This window comes from Nerophis ophidion, linkage group LG03 (assembly GCF_033978795.1).
Source record: "Nerophis ophidion isolate RoL-2023_Sa linkage group LG03, RoL_Noph_v1.0, whole genome shotgun sequence".
Classification (NCBI taxonomy): domain Eukaryota; kingdom Metazoa; phylum Chordata; class Actinopteri; order Syngnathiformes; family Syngnathidae; genus Nerophis; species Nerophis ophidion.
The window spans coordinates 73,629,112-73,640,198 of NC_084613.1; positions in this window are offsets into that span (position 1 = coordinate 73,629,112).

Here is an 11,087-nt window from a genome sequence, read left to right on the forward strand (position 1 = left end):
ATGAAATATGCCCAATTACCATAGCGACGTATGAATGATAATTGTGGAACAATGTAATGTCAATAGCTCGCTGATTAATCCCCCCGAAGGCGGCCCAAAACGGGGTGCAAAGTAACTCGGTAAGAGATAAGCAATTTTCATTTGTTCTTAATTACAAAGGGGCCCCCGCTTTGCCGGCAACTTGATGAGTTTTCTAAACCCACTTTGCCAGCCGAGGCTTATGTGTATTTATAAATGCAGCTCTTTTCAGTCTCTCTCTCGCTCGCTTTTTCCTCTTGCTCTGTTCGAGGCATTCATGTTTAATTACTCACGAGAGGGCAGGAGTGCTTACAGTAGCATAAGAGGTGCTTCACAACTCTCTTTATCCCAAAACAACGAGGACCAAGGAGCACTTTACGACAGGCCCGATGATATGATGTGCTGTGGAGGTGCGAATTTTTGGGTACCTAACGATTCGAACTGAATCCGATTCCTGGGGTGGCGATTCGTTTCAGAACCGACTCTTGATTCAACACGATTATCGACTCAATCAGAGTTGAGTTGAGGTAATTTCTTTAGAACATGCAAGCGTACAGCATGATACATCACAATTTCCAGTTTCTCCTTTCAACATGATTGAAAAGGAGCAGGAAGAAGCAGAGCTTATTTAATCAATCAATCAATCAATCAATCAATGTTTACTTATATAGCCCTAAATCACTAGTGTCTCAAAGGGCTGCGCAAACCACTACGACATCCTCGGTAGGCCCACATAAGGGCAAGGAAAACTCACACCCAGTGGGACATCGGTGACAATGATGACCCAGTGGGACGTCGGTGACAATGATGACTATGAGAACCTTGGAGAGGAGGAAAGCAATGGATGTCGAGCGGGTCTAACATGATACTGTGAAAGTTCAATCCATAATGGATCCAACACAGTCGCGAGAGTCCAGTCCAAAGCGGATCCAACACAGCAGCGAGAGTCCCGTTCACAGCGGAGCCAGCAGGAAACCATCCCAAGCGGAGGCGGATCAGCAGCGCAGAGATGTCCCCAGCCGATACACAGGCAAGCAGTACATGGCCACCGGATCAGACCGGACCCCCTCTACAAGGGAGAGTAGGACATAGGAGAAAAAGAAAAGAAACGGCAGATCAACTGGTCTAAAAAGGGAGTCTATTTAAAGGCTAGAGTATACAAATGAGTTTTAAGGTGAGACTTAAATGCTTCTACTGAGGTGGCATCTCGAACTGTTACCGGGAGGGCATTCCAGAGTACTGGAGCCCGAAATGAAAAAGCTTTCCTACCCCTTTTCTTTTACATAACAGTTGCTAAAACTTTTGTTCATTTTCTGTTCTCAATTTATTCACAAAATACTCCGTAAGCGACCGGAATGAGAATCAGCACCTCCAAGTCCGAGTCCCTGGTTCTCGCCCGGAAAAGGGTGGAGTGCCATCTCCTGGTTGGAGAGGAGAGCATGCCCCAAGTGGAGGAGTTCAAGTACCTAGGATTATTGTTCACGAGTGAGGGAAAAGTGGTTAGTGAGATCGACAGGCGGATCGTTTCGGTGTCTTCAGTAATGCGGTCGCTGTATCGAGCCGTTGTGGTTAAGAAGGAGCTGAGCTGGAAGGCGAAGCTCTCAATTTACCGGTTGATCTACGTTCCCGTCCTCACCTATGGTCATGAGCTTTGGGTTATGACCGAAAGGACAAGATCACGGTTACTAGCGGCCGAAATGAGTTTCCTCCGCCGGGTGGCGGGGCTCTCCCTTAGAGATAGGGTGAGAAGCTCTGCCATCCGGTAGGAACTCAAAGTAAAGGCGCTGCTCCTCCATCTGGTCAGGATGCCACCCGAACGCCTCCCTAGGGAGGTGTTTAGGGCATGTCCAACCGGTAAGAGGCCACGGGGAAGACCCAGGACACGTTGGGAAGACTATGTCTCCGGGCTGGCCTGGGAATGCCTCGGGATCCCCCAGGAAGAGCTGGACGAAGTCTGAGCTTCCCTGCTTAGGCTGCTGCCCCCGCGACCCGACCTCGGATAAGCGGAAGAAGATGGATGGATGGATACTCGGTTTCACATTAAAAATAAATTGATAAAAATTAATTGGTGAACCAAGTTATATTTCATAAAATGAGCTAAGTAAGATTATTTTGAGAATGAACGAATGGATGGATGAAATAAATTCAGAATGTTTATCACAGTTCTTTTTCCTTGTACTTTTTAAACACTTTAAGTTTGAAGAGTTTCTTGAAGTTTGACTTTACCACAATGTACTATTTGGAATAGCAATTATGATGAAATGTTTTCTACACAAGTTACAGGTTAAAAAAAAGCTCCTTCCAGTTGTAAAAAACAGGCCTAAAAAGTACTTTAAAAATTGTTACCAAGAAAAAAAACCACAATTTGGGTGTACATTTTATTTCTGTGCACCCTTAGTGTAGTGTCCATACATGTTGTATTAATTTTTTTGTTTTTCTGCACCTCCGGTTCCCACACAAGGCTGTAACATTGTTTGTCAACACTGTCTGCTCTCATTTTCTCGCACATTTGACCTTCTGATGTTCTGTGTACCCACACTCTATCCTCCTGTCTAGGCCTGCTGTGTGTGTGTGTGTGTATGTATGTATGTGTGTGTGTGTGTGTGTGTGTGTGTGTGTGTTTACACAGAACATCAATATCCACACTTCTATTAGCCCCGGGTCCAGTGGACGCAGACATCTTATATGTAATAGAAATGTGTAAGGGGGGTGTATGGTGTGTGGTCATTAAATATGTATTTTGGTTTATTTGTTCGTCACAGAAAATGAGCCAAAGTCTGTGAGTCTCAGTTTGAAAATTCCATTAATTGTAAAATTTTTCATTTAATAAAACATTAAAACGGGTCCCACAGACCCGGAGCACCACACAAGGGTTAAAAGACTGACACTTTGTCTGAACATTCACGCAAAAAAAGTGTCTTCATCAGAGACCAAGACAAACAAAACCTGAAAGAAAATGTACATTTTAAACAGAACAGGATGGAATGTAAACAGTTTGGTGCAGGGGCGTAATAGGCGACAATGAACCCTCCAGTTCTGAGCTGCGGTTGTTTTATCACCCAAAATGTGTTTGAAGTGGGAAAAAAACACACTTTCTTTAATCCATTCAAAATAAATTTACTTCTCTGGGATTAAAAAAAAAAAAAAAAAAAAAAGCCAGTAACAATAGCAAAGCCGCTCCAAACAAACAAAGACAGGGTTGTTGAGGCGTCTGGCTTATAAAAGGTAAGCCCCCCTCTGTGAGTCATTGCTTTTATTTTCCATTAGCCCAAATGTTTTATTATTGTTTATCTATTCAGCTCCTGATTATAAAAAAAGCATGCTTTTCTTTGTAGGATTACAGAGTTGGAAAGGTTGTGTGGTGGTTCACGGGTGTAATCCGCAGAATTCGAAACAGAAGTTTTCAGAAGAAGGGATTTTTTTACTTCTCTGTGTCAAAGTATACAGTATTTTATAAAGAGGTTGTTTGTTTTTAAATGTTAGAGAGGAAAACGGTTATGTGTAGGATGTTTGACATTGAAATACTTTAAAGCAGTGGTCCCCAACCTTTTTCTATCCGCGGACCGGTCAACGCTTAATAATTTGTCCCGCAGCCCGGGGGAAATCCTTTCTTTTTTTCTTTTTTTCTTTTTTTTTTCTTTGTCATGAAGAAAAAGGGACATTTTTGTGGTTGGTGCACTAATTGTAAGTGTATATTGTGTTTTTTATGTTGATTTAATTAAAAAAAAAAATATATATATATATAAAAAATATAATTAAAAAAAAATCCCCTGATGATTGAGGGAACCCCTCATGAAACAGTTCTGTAGAGATGAAGTAGTCTTGTGTTTTTTCCCACACACATTATATATATATATATATATATATATATATATATATATATATATATATATTATTATTATTATTATTATTTTTTTTTTTAATAAAAATGAATAAAAACATTCTTCTGCGGCCCGGTGGTTGGGGACCACTGCTTTAAAGGAACTTCTTCAAGAGTGGAATTCAAAGATAGTCTTTATGACAGGAGCGCTATCACATACAGCAGGGGTGTCCTAACTTTTTAACCGCATTGGGCTTAAAAAAATTGGCAGTAGGCTGTAAGCGGACTGCTTGCAAAGTTGCTTCATATGTATAGTCGTGGTCAAAAGTTTACTTACACTTGTAAAGAACCTAATGTCATGGATGTCTTGAGTTACATAATTTCTACAACTCTTATTATTTTGTGATTGGAGCAAATACTTGTCGTTCACAAAAAACATTCATGAAGTTTGGTTTTTTGATGAATATATTATGGGTCTACTGAAAATGTGACCAAATCTACTGGATCAAAAGTATACATACAGCAATGTTAATATTTGGTTACATGTCCCTTAGCAAGTTTCACTGCAATAAAGCGCTTTTGGTATCCATCCACAAGCTTCTGGTTGAATTTTTGACCACGCCTCTTGACAAAATTGGTGCGGTTCTGCTAAATTAGTTGCTTTTCTGACATGGACTTGTTTCTTCAGCATTGTCCACACGTTTATGTCAGGACTTTGGGAAGGCCATTCTTAAACCTTAATTGTAGTCTGATTTAGCCATTCCTTTACCATTTTTGATGTGTTTGGGGTCATTGTCCTGTTGGAACACCCAACTGCGCCCAAGAGCCAACCTCCGGGCTGATGATTTTAGATTTGTCCTGAAGAATTTGGAGGTAATCGTCCTTTTCCATTGTCCCATTCAATTTCTGTAAAGCACCAGTTCCATTGGCAGCAAAACAGGCCCATAGCATAATACTACCACCACCATTCTTGACGGTAGGTTTGTTGTTCCTGGGATTAAATGCCTCACCTTTTCTCCTCCAAACATATTGCTGGGTATTGTGGACAAACAGTACAATTTTTGTTTTATCTGACCACAAAGCTTTCCTCTAGAAAAGGGGTGTCAAAGTCAAATACAGAGTGGGCCAAAATTTAAAAGTGAACAAAGCCGCGGGCCAAGGGTTGAACAAATTTACCTTTTAATAGGGACCCAAACAAGTTTTGCATTGAATATTAAACAAGCAAGGCTTATATAACTTTATAGTGACATGCAAAATCGAGTTTCAAATAATAATAATAATAATAAAAAAATATCAATGACATATCAAATAAAAATTGAGTGCCTCTTTTCTATTTGCAGCCTTCTGAGGTAAATATCAAAATACATTTTGTCCACAGGCTAATGATAAATTTGAAAATAAAATAACAATAATGAATGAATCAAACATTCAAGCCTTGAAGTAACAAGAGAAAGTGCATTAATAAATTGTTAATTATTGCTCGGTTTGCTACACTGATTTGCTTGAACAATGAATATGGAACAAGCAATAATTATACAACTTAATAGTGCAAAATCCACGGACAAAAAACAAACGGAAAAAAAAAAGGTCAAATAAATACAATTTAAATAAAACATTTAATGCCTCTTTTCTATTTGCAGCCGTCTGAGGTAAATATCAACATTACATTTTTCCACAGGCTAATAAGTCTTAAAATAAAATAATAATGAGATGGCTGGGGTTGGTGATGGGGGGCGGGTTTTGGTGGTAGTCAGTGCTGCAAAGGGTTCTGGGTTTTTGTTCTGTTGTGTTTATGTTGTGTTACGGTGCGGATGTTCTTCCGAAATGTGTTTGTCATTCTTGACTGGTGTGGGTTCACAGTGTGGCGCGTATTTGTAACAGTGTTAAAGTTGTTTATACGGCCACCCTCAGTGTGACCTGTATGGCTGTTGACCAAGTATGTATTGCATTCAGTTGTGTGTGTGAAAAGCTGCATATATTACGTGACTAGGCCGGCACGCTGTTTATAAGGAGGAAAACCTGACGTGCTGACACTTTGTAGAGGACGCTAAAGGCAGTGCCTTTAAGGCACGCCCCCAATATTGTTGTCTGGGTGGAAATCGGGAGAAATTCGGGAGAATGGTTGCCCGGGAGATTTTCGAGAGGGGTACTGAAAAAACGGGAGTCTCACGGAAAACTTGGGAGGGTTGGGAAGTATGAGTATTAGCAATGAATGCGGTGTTACAGCTCTAATGTTAATTTGACACTGCCTCAAGGGCCAAATGAAATTACACGGCGGGCCAAATTTGGCCCGCGGGCCAGAGTTGGACACCCATGCTCTAGAAGGTCTTATCTTTGTCCATGTGATGTATACTCTACTCCAGGGGTCACCAACGCGGTGCCCGCAAGCACCAGGTAGCCCGTAAGGACCAGATGAGTCACCCGCTGGCCTGTTCTAAAAATAGCTCAAATAGCAGCACTTACCAGTGAGCTGCCTCTATTTTTTTAATTGTATTTATTCACTAGCAAGCTGGTCTTGCTTGGCTTGACATTTTTAATTCTAAGAGAGACAAAACTCAAATAGAATTTGAAAATCCAAGAAAATATTTTAAAGACTTGGTCTTCACTTATTTAAATAAATTCATTTATTATTTTTACTTTACTTCTTATAACTTTCAGAAAGACATTTTTACAGAAAAAATACCACCATAAAAATTATTTTAGGATTTTTAAACACATATACCTTTTTACCTTTAAAATTCCTTCCTCTTCTTTCCTGACAATTTAAATCAATGTTCAAGTATTTTTTTTATCGTAAAGAATAATAAATACATTTTAATTTAATTCTTCATTTTAGCTTCTGTTTTTTCGACGAAGAATATTTCTGAAATATTTCTTCAAACTTATGATTAAAATTCAAAAAATGTATTCTGGCAAATCTAAAAAAATCTGTAGAATCAAATTTAAATCTTATTTCAAAGTTTGTTGAATTTCTTTTAAAATGTTTGTTCTGGAAAATCTAGAAGAAATACTTATTTGTCTTTGTTATGAATATAGCTTATCCAATTTGTTATTTATTCTAACAAAGTGCAGATTGAATTTTAACCTATTTAAAACATGTCATCAAAATTCTAAAATCAATCTTAATAAGGAAAAAATACCAATGATGTTCCATATATTCTTTTTTTTATTTGATCAAAAAGATTCGAATTAGCAGGTTTTTCTCCATTTTTTCAATGTAGAATTTTGAATTTTGAAGAGTCGAAATTGAAGATAAACTGTTTCAAAATTAAATTTTCATTTTTTTCGTGTTTTTTCCTCTTTCAAACCGTTCAATTAAGTGTTTTTTTTAATCATTTATTCTCTACAAAAAACCTTCCATAAAGGTAAAAAAAATGTACGACGGAATTACAGACACAATTACCAACTTTTTTTTATATATATATAGATTTATTTATTAACGGTAAATTGAGCAAATTGGCTATTTCTGGCAATTTATTTAAGTGTGTATCAAACTGGTAGCCCTTCGCATTAATCAGTACCCAAGAAGTAGCTCTTGGTTTCAAAAAGGTTGGTGACTCCTGCTCTACTGTACACTTTTTACCCAGCAGATTTCAATCACATTTTCAGTAGACCCATAATAAATTCATAAAAGAACCAAACTTCCTGAATGTTTTTTGTGACCAGCAAGTACGGTATTTGCTCTAATCACTCTATCCTAAAACATAAGAGTTGTACAAATTATTGGAAACTCAAGACGGCGATGACATTATTTTCTTCAAAATGGTATGTACACTTTTGACCACAACTGTGTTGTGTGCATGTGTATATATATATATATATATATATATATATATATATATATATATATATATATATATATATATATATATATATAGCTGTAAAAATGGGCTTTAGAGTATGTGTTCTTGGTCCTTTTTTAAGAACGCTAAAATAAAAACTGTCTACAATGCTAAAAACGTTATGATAGACCACATCCATCCATCCATCCATTTTCTACCGCTTATTCCCTTTCGGGGTCGCGGGGGGGCGCTGGCGCCAATCTCAGCTGATAGACCACATCAAAAAACAAAATGGAATTTTTGCTATTTTTTTTTTTTGCTAAATGAGACACCCCCAAAAAAAGCATGGGAGTTAGAATATTAACTATGAACGACAAAACACTGATTATTAATGACACATGAACATCGGTCCTCTTTTACTTCCCAGACCGAGAAAAATGCAACAGACGAGGTAAAATATGAACAAATTGGGATAAAAACAGACAATCTGATATGATATCACTTTTTTGCAGAACTTGGATGTAAAAATCTGCTTCCGTGTCTCAGGCTGGCCCTCTGTAAACAAACCGCGCCCACACTCCCTGGTACCTCGTCGGCGCTGCTGTGACATAGATTACCATAATAACCCGTATGTCACTCAAACGCGCATATTCCAACCATTGAAATACTTTCTGTAGTTCAAGACTTGCGGTTATTTGAAAATAGCGGCTTCAGTTTCGATGTTAAAGTTCTGAAAAAATATATATATATATTTGGAAATGTGGGCCAAAAATTTGCCCAGGTCTGCCTTACTCTATCCAAAATGAACCGAACCGAGACCTCAAATGGAAGTACATACCAAACAGTGATTATGGTTGCTTGTAAACCCCTATCGTCAATACAAGTTATTGTGAAATATACCACAATAAGGCCTAACTGAAACCATCCGGAGTATTCCTTTGGGGTTTTCAATCAATCAATCAATCAATCAATGTTTATTTATATAGCCCTAAATCACAAATGTCTCAAAGGACTGTACAAACCATTACGACTACGACATCCTCGGAAGAACCCACAAAAGGGCAAGGAAAACTCACACCCAGTGGGCAAGGAGAATTCACACCCAGTGGGACGCCAGTGACAATGCTGACTATGAGAAACCTTGGAGAGGACCTCAGAAGTGGGCAACCCCCCCCCCTTCTAGGGGACCGAAAGCAATGGATGTCGAGCGGGTCTAACATGATACTGTGAAAGTTCAATCCATAGTGGCTCCAACACAGCCGCGAGAGTTCAGTTCAAAGTGGATCCAAGACAGCAGTGAAAGTCCCGTCCAGAGGAAACCATCCCAAGCGGCATTGGATCAGCAGCATAGAGATGTCCCCAACCAATACACAGGCGTGCGGTCCATCCTGGGTCCCGACGAGCGGTCCATCCTGGCTCTCGACTCTGGACAGCCAGTACTTCATCCATGGTCATCGGACCGGACCCCCTCCACAAGGGAGGGGGGGACAGAGGAGAAAAAGAAAAGAAGCGGCAGATCAACTGGTCTAAAAAAGAGGTCTATTTAAAGGCTAGACTATACAAATTAGTTTTAAGGTGAGACTTAAATGCTTCTACTGAGGTAGCATCTCGAACTGTTACCGGGAGGACATTCCATAGTACTGGAGCCCGAACGGAAAACGCTCTATAGCCCGCAGACTTTTTTTGGGCTTTAGGAATCACTAATAAGCCGGAGTCTTTTGAACGCAGATTTCTTGCCGGGACATATGGTACAATACAATCGGCAAGATAGGATGGAGCTAGACCGTGTAGTATTTTATACTTAAGTAGTAAAACCTAAAAGTCACATCTTAAGTGCACAGGAAGCCAGTGCAGGTGAGCCAGTACAGGCGTAATGTGATCAAACTTTCTTGTTGTCAGACAGCTTCAACTCACATTTACACATCGAGCTCAAAATCGTTCCAAACAGGCACCTTTTTGAGAAAGCCCCCCCGCAGAACCGGGTAGGGAACATTTAAATGAAATCAGCAGACCTGCCTCTCCTGACAGCCAATGTGATGACACGCCTTCAGATCCCATTTAGCTCGGCTTTAAAAGACGGTGAAATGTAAATGACGGGACGCACGGAGGCTCGAATGGGAAGCGTGATTCTACACGAGTTAAAGACGGGGAGACTATAGAAAGTGTGATACACCGAGGGAGAGTTTCAGGGGAATCTTTATTGGGCAGCGGACACACGGTGCCACTTGCATTAGAGAGAGTGTTGCATCAAAGCGGACACTTCTGGCAATGAACCCCAGGCTTTTTTTTTTTTTTTAACCTAAAGAGTAACAAATAAGCTTTTGAGCTGTTAACTAAAGTCATGAAATTTAAATAATCAAGCTATTTTCTTGCAATTATTCAACAAAAAAAATTGCTTTGAACAATTGAGTACACTGAACACAAAGTACATATAGAGATGTCCGATAATGGCTTTGTTGCCGATATCCTATATTCCTATATTGTCCAACTCTTAATTACAGATACTGCTATCAACTGATACCGATACATACAATCGTGGAATTAACACAGTATTATACCTAATTTTCTTGTGATGCCCCACTGGATGCAAAATGACTAAAATTATGGAAAAAAAATGCCAACATGCCTCAAAACAGCAGCTTGGAATTAGGGACATGCTCTCCCTGAGAGAGCATGAAGAGGTTGAGGTGGGCTGGGTTTTTTAGGGGGTAGCTGGGGGGGGGGGTGTATATTTTAGAATCCCGGAAGAATTTGTGCTGCAAGGGGTTCTGGGTATTTCTTCTGTTGTGTTTTTGTTGTGTTACGGTGCGGATGTTCTCCCGAAATGTGTTTGTCATTCTTGTTTGGTGTGGGTTCACGGTGTGGTGCATATTTGTAACAGTGTTAAAGTTGTTTATACGGCCACCCTCAGTGTGACCTGTATGGCTGTTGACCAAGTATACTTTGCATTCACTTGTGTGTGTGAAAGACCGTAGATATTATGTGATTGTGCCGGCACGCAAAGGCAGCGGCTTTAAGGTTTATTGATGCTCTGAAGTTATCCCTACGTCCCTGTACACAACGGCATTTAAAAACGTCATAAATTTCACCTCTTGAAACCGATACCGATCATTTTTTATATAGATAACTTCCAATATTACATTTTAAAGCATTCATCGGCCGATAATATAGGCAGTCCGATATTATCGGACATCCCTAAGTACATATATAGAATAGAGTAAAATAGAATAGAATGCATTTTATTGTCACTATACACAGGTACAATGAGATTAAAAGCAACACCAGTATTAGTGCAGTAGTCTACAAAATATGCAAAACATAGGAAGAAAATAAAAATAGTGCAAAAGGAGGTAAGGTGCACACTTTAGTCCTGTTGTTTAAATATTAAATATTATGCAATATATATATTTACAGTAGGTATATATGTATATAGTATATACAGTTTCCCTGCGAACTAGGCTAGGGAT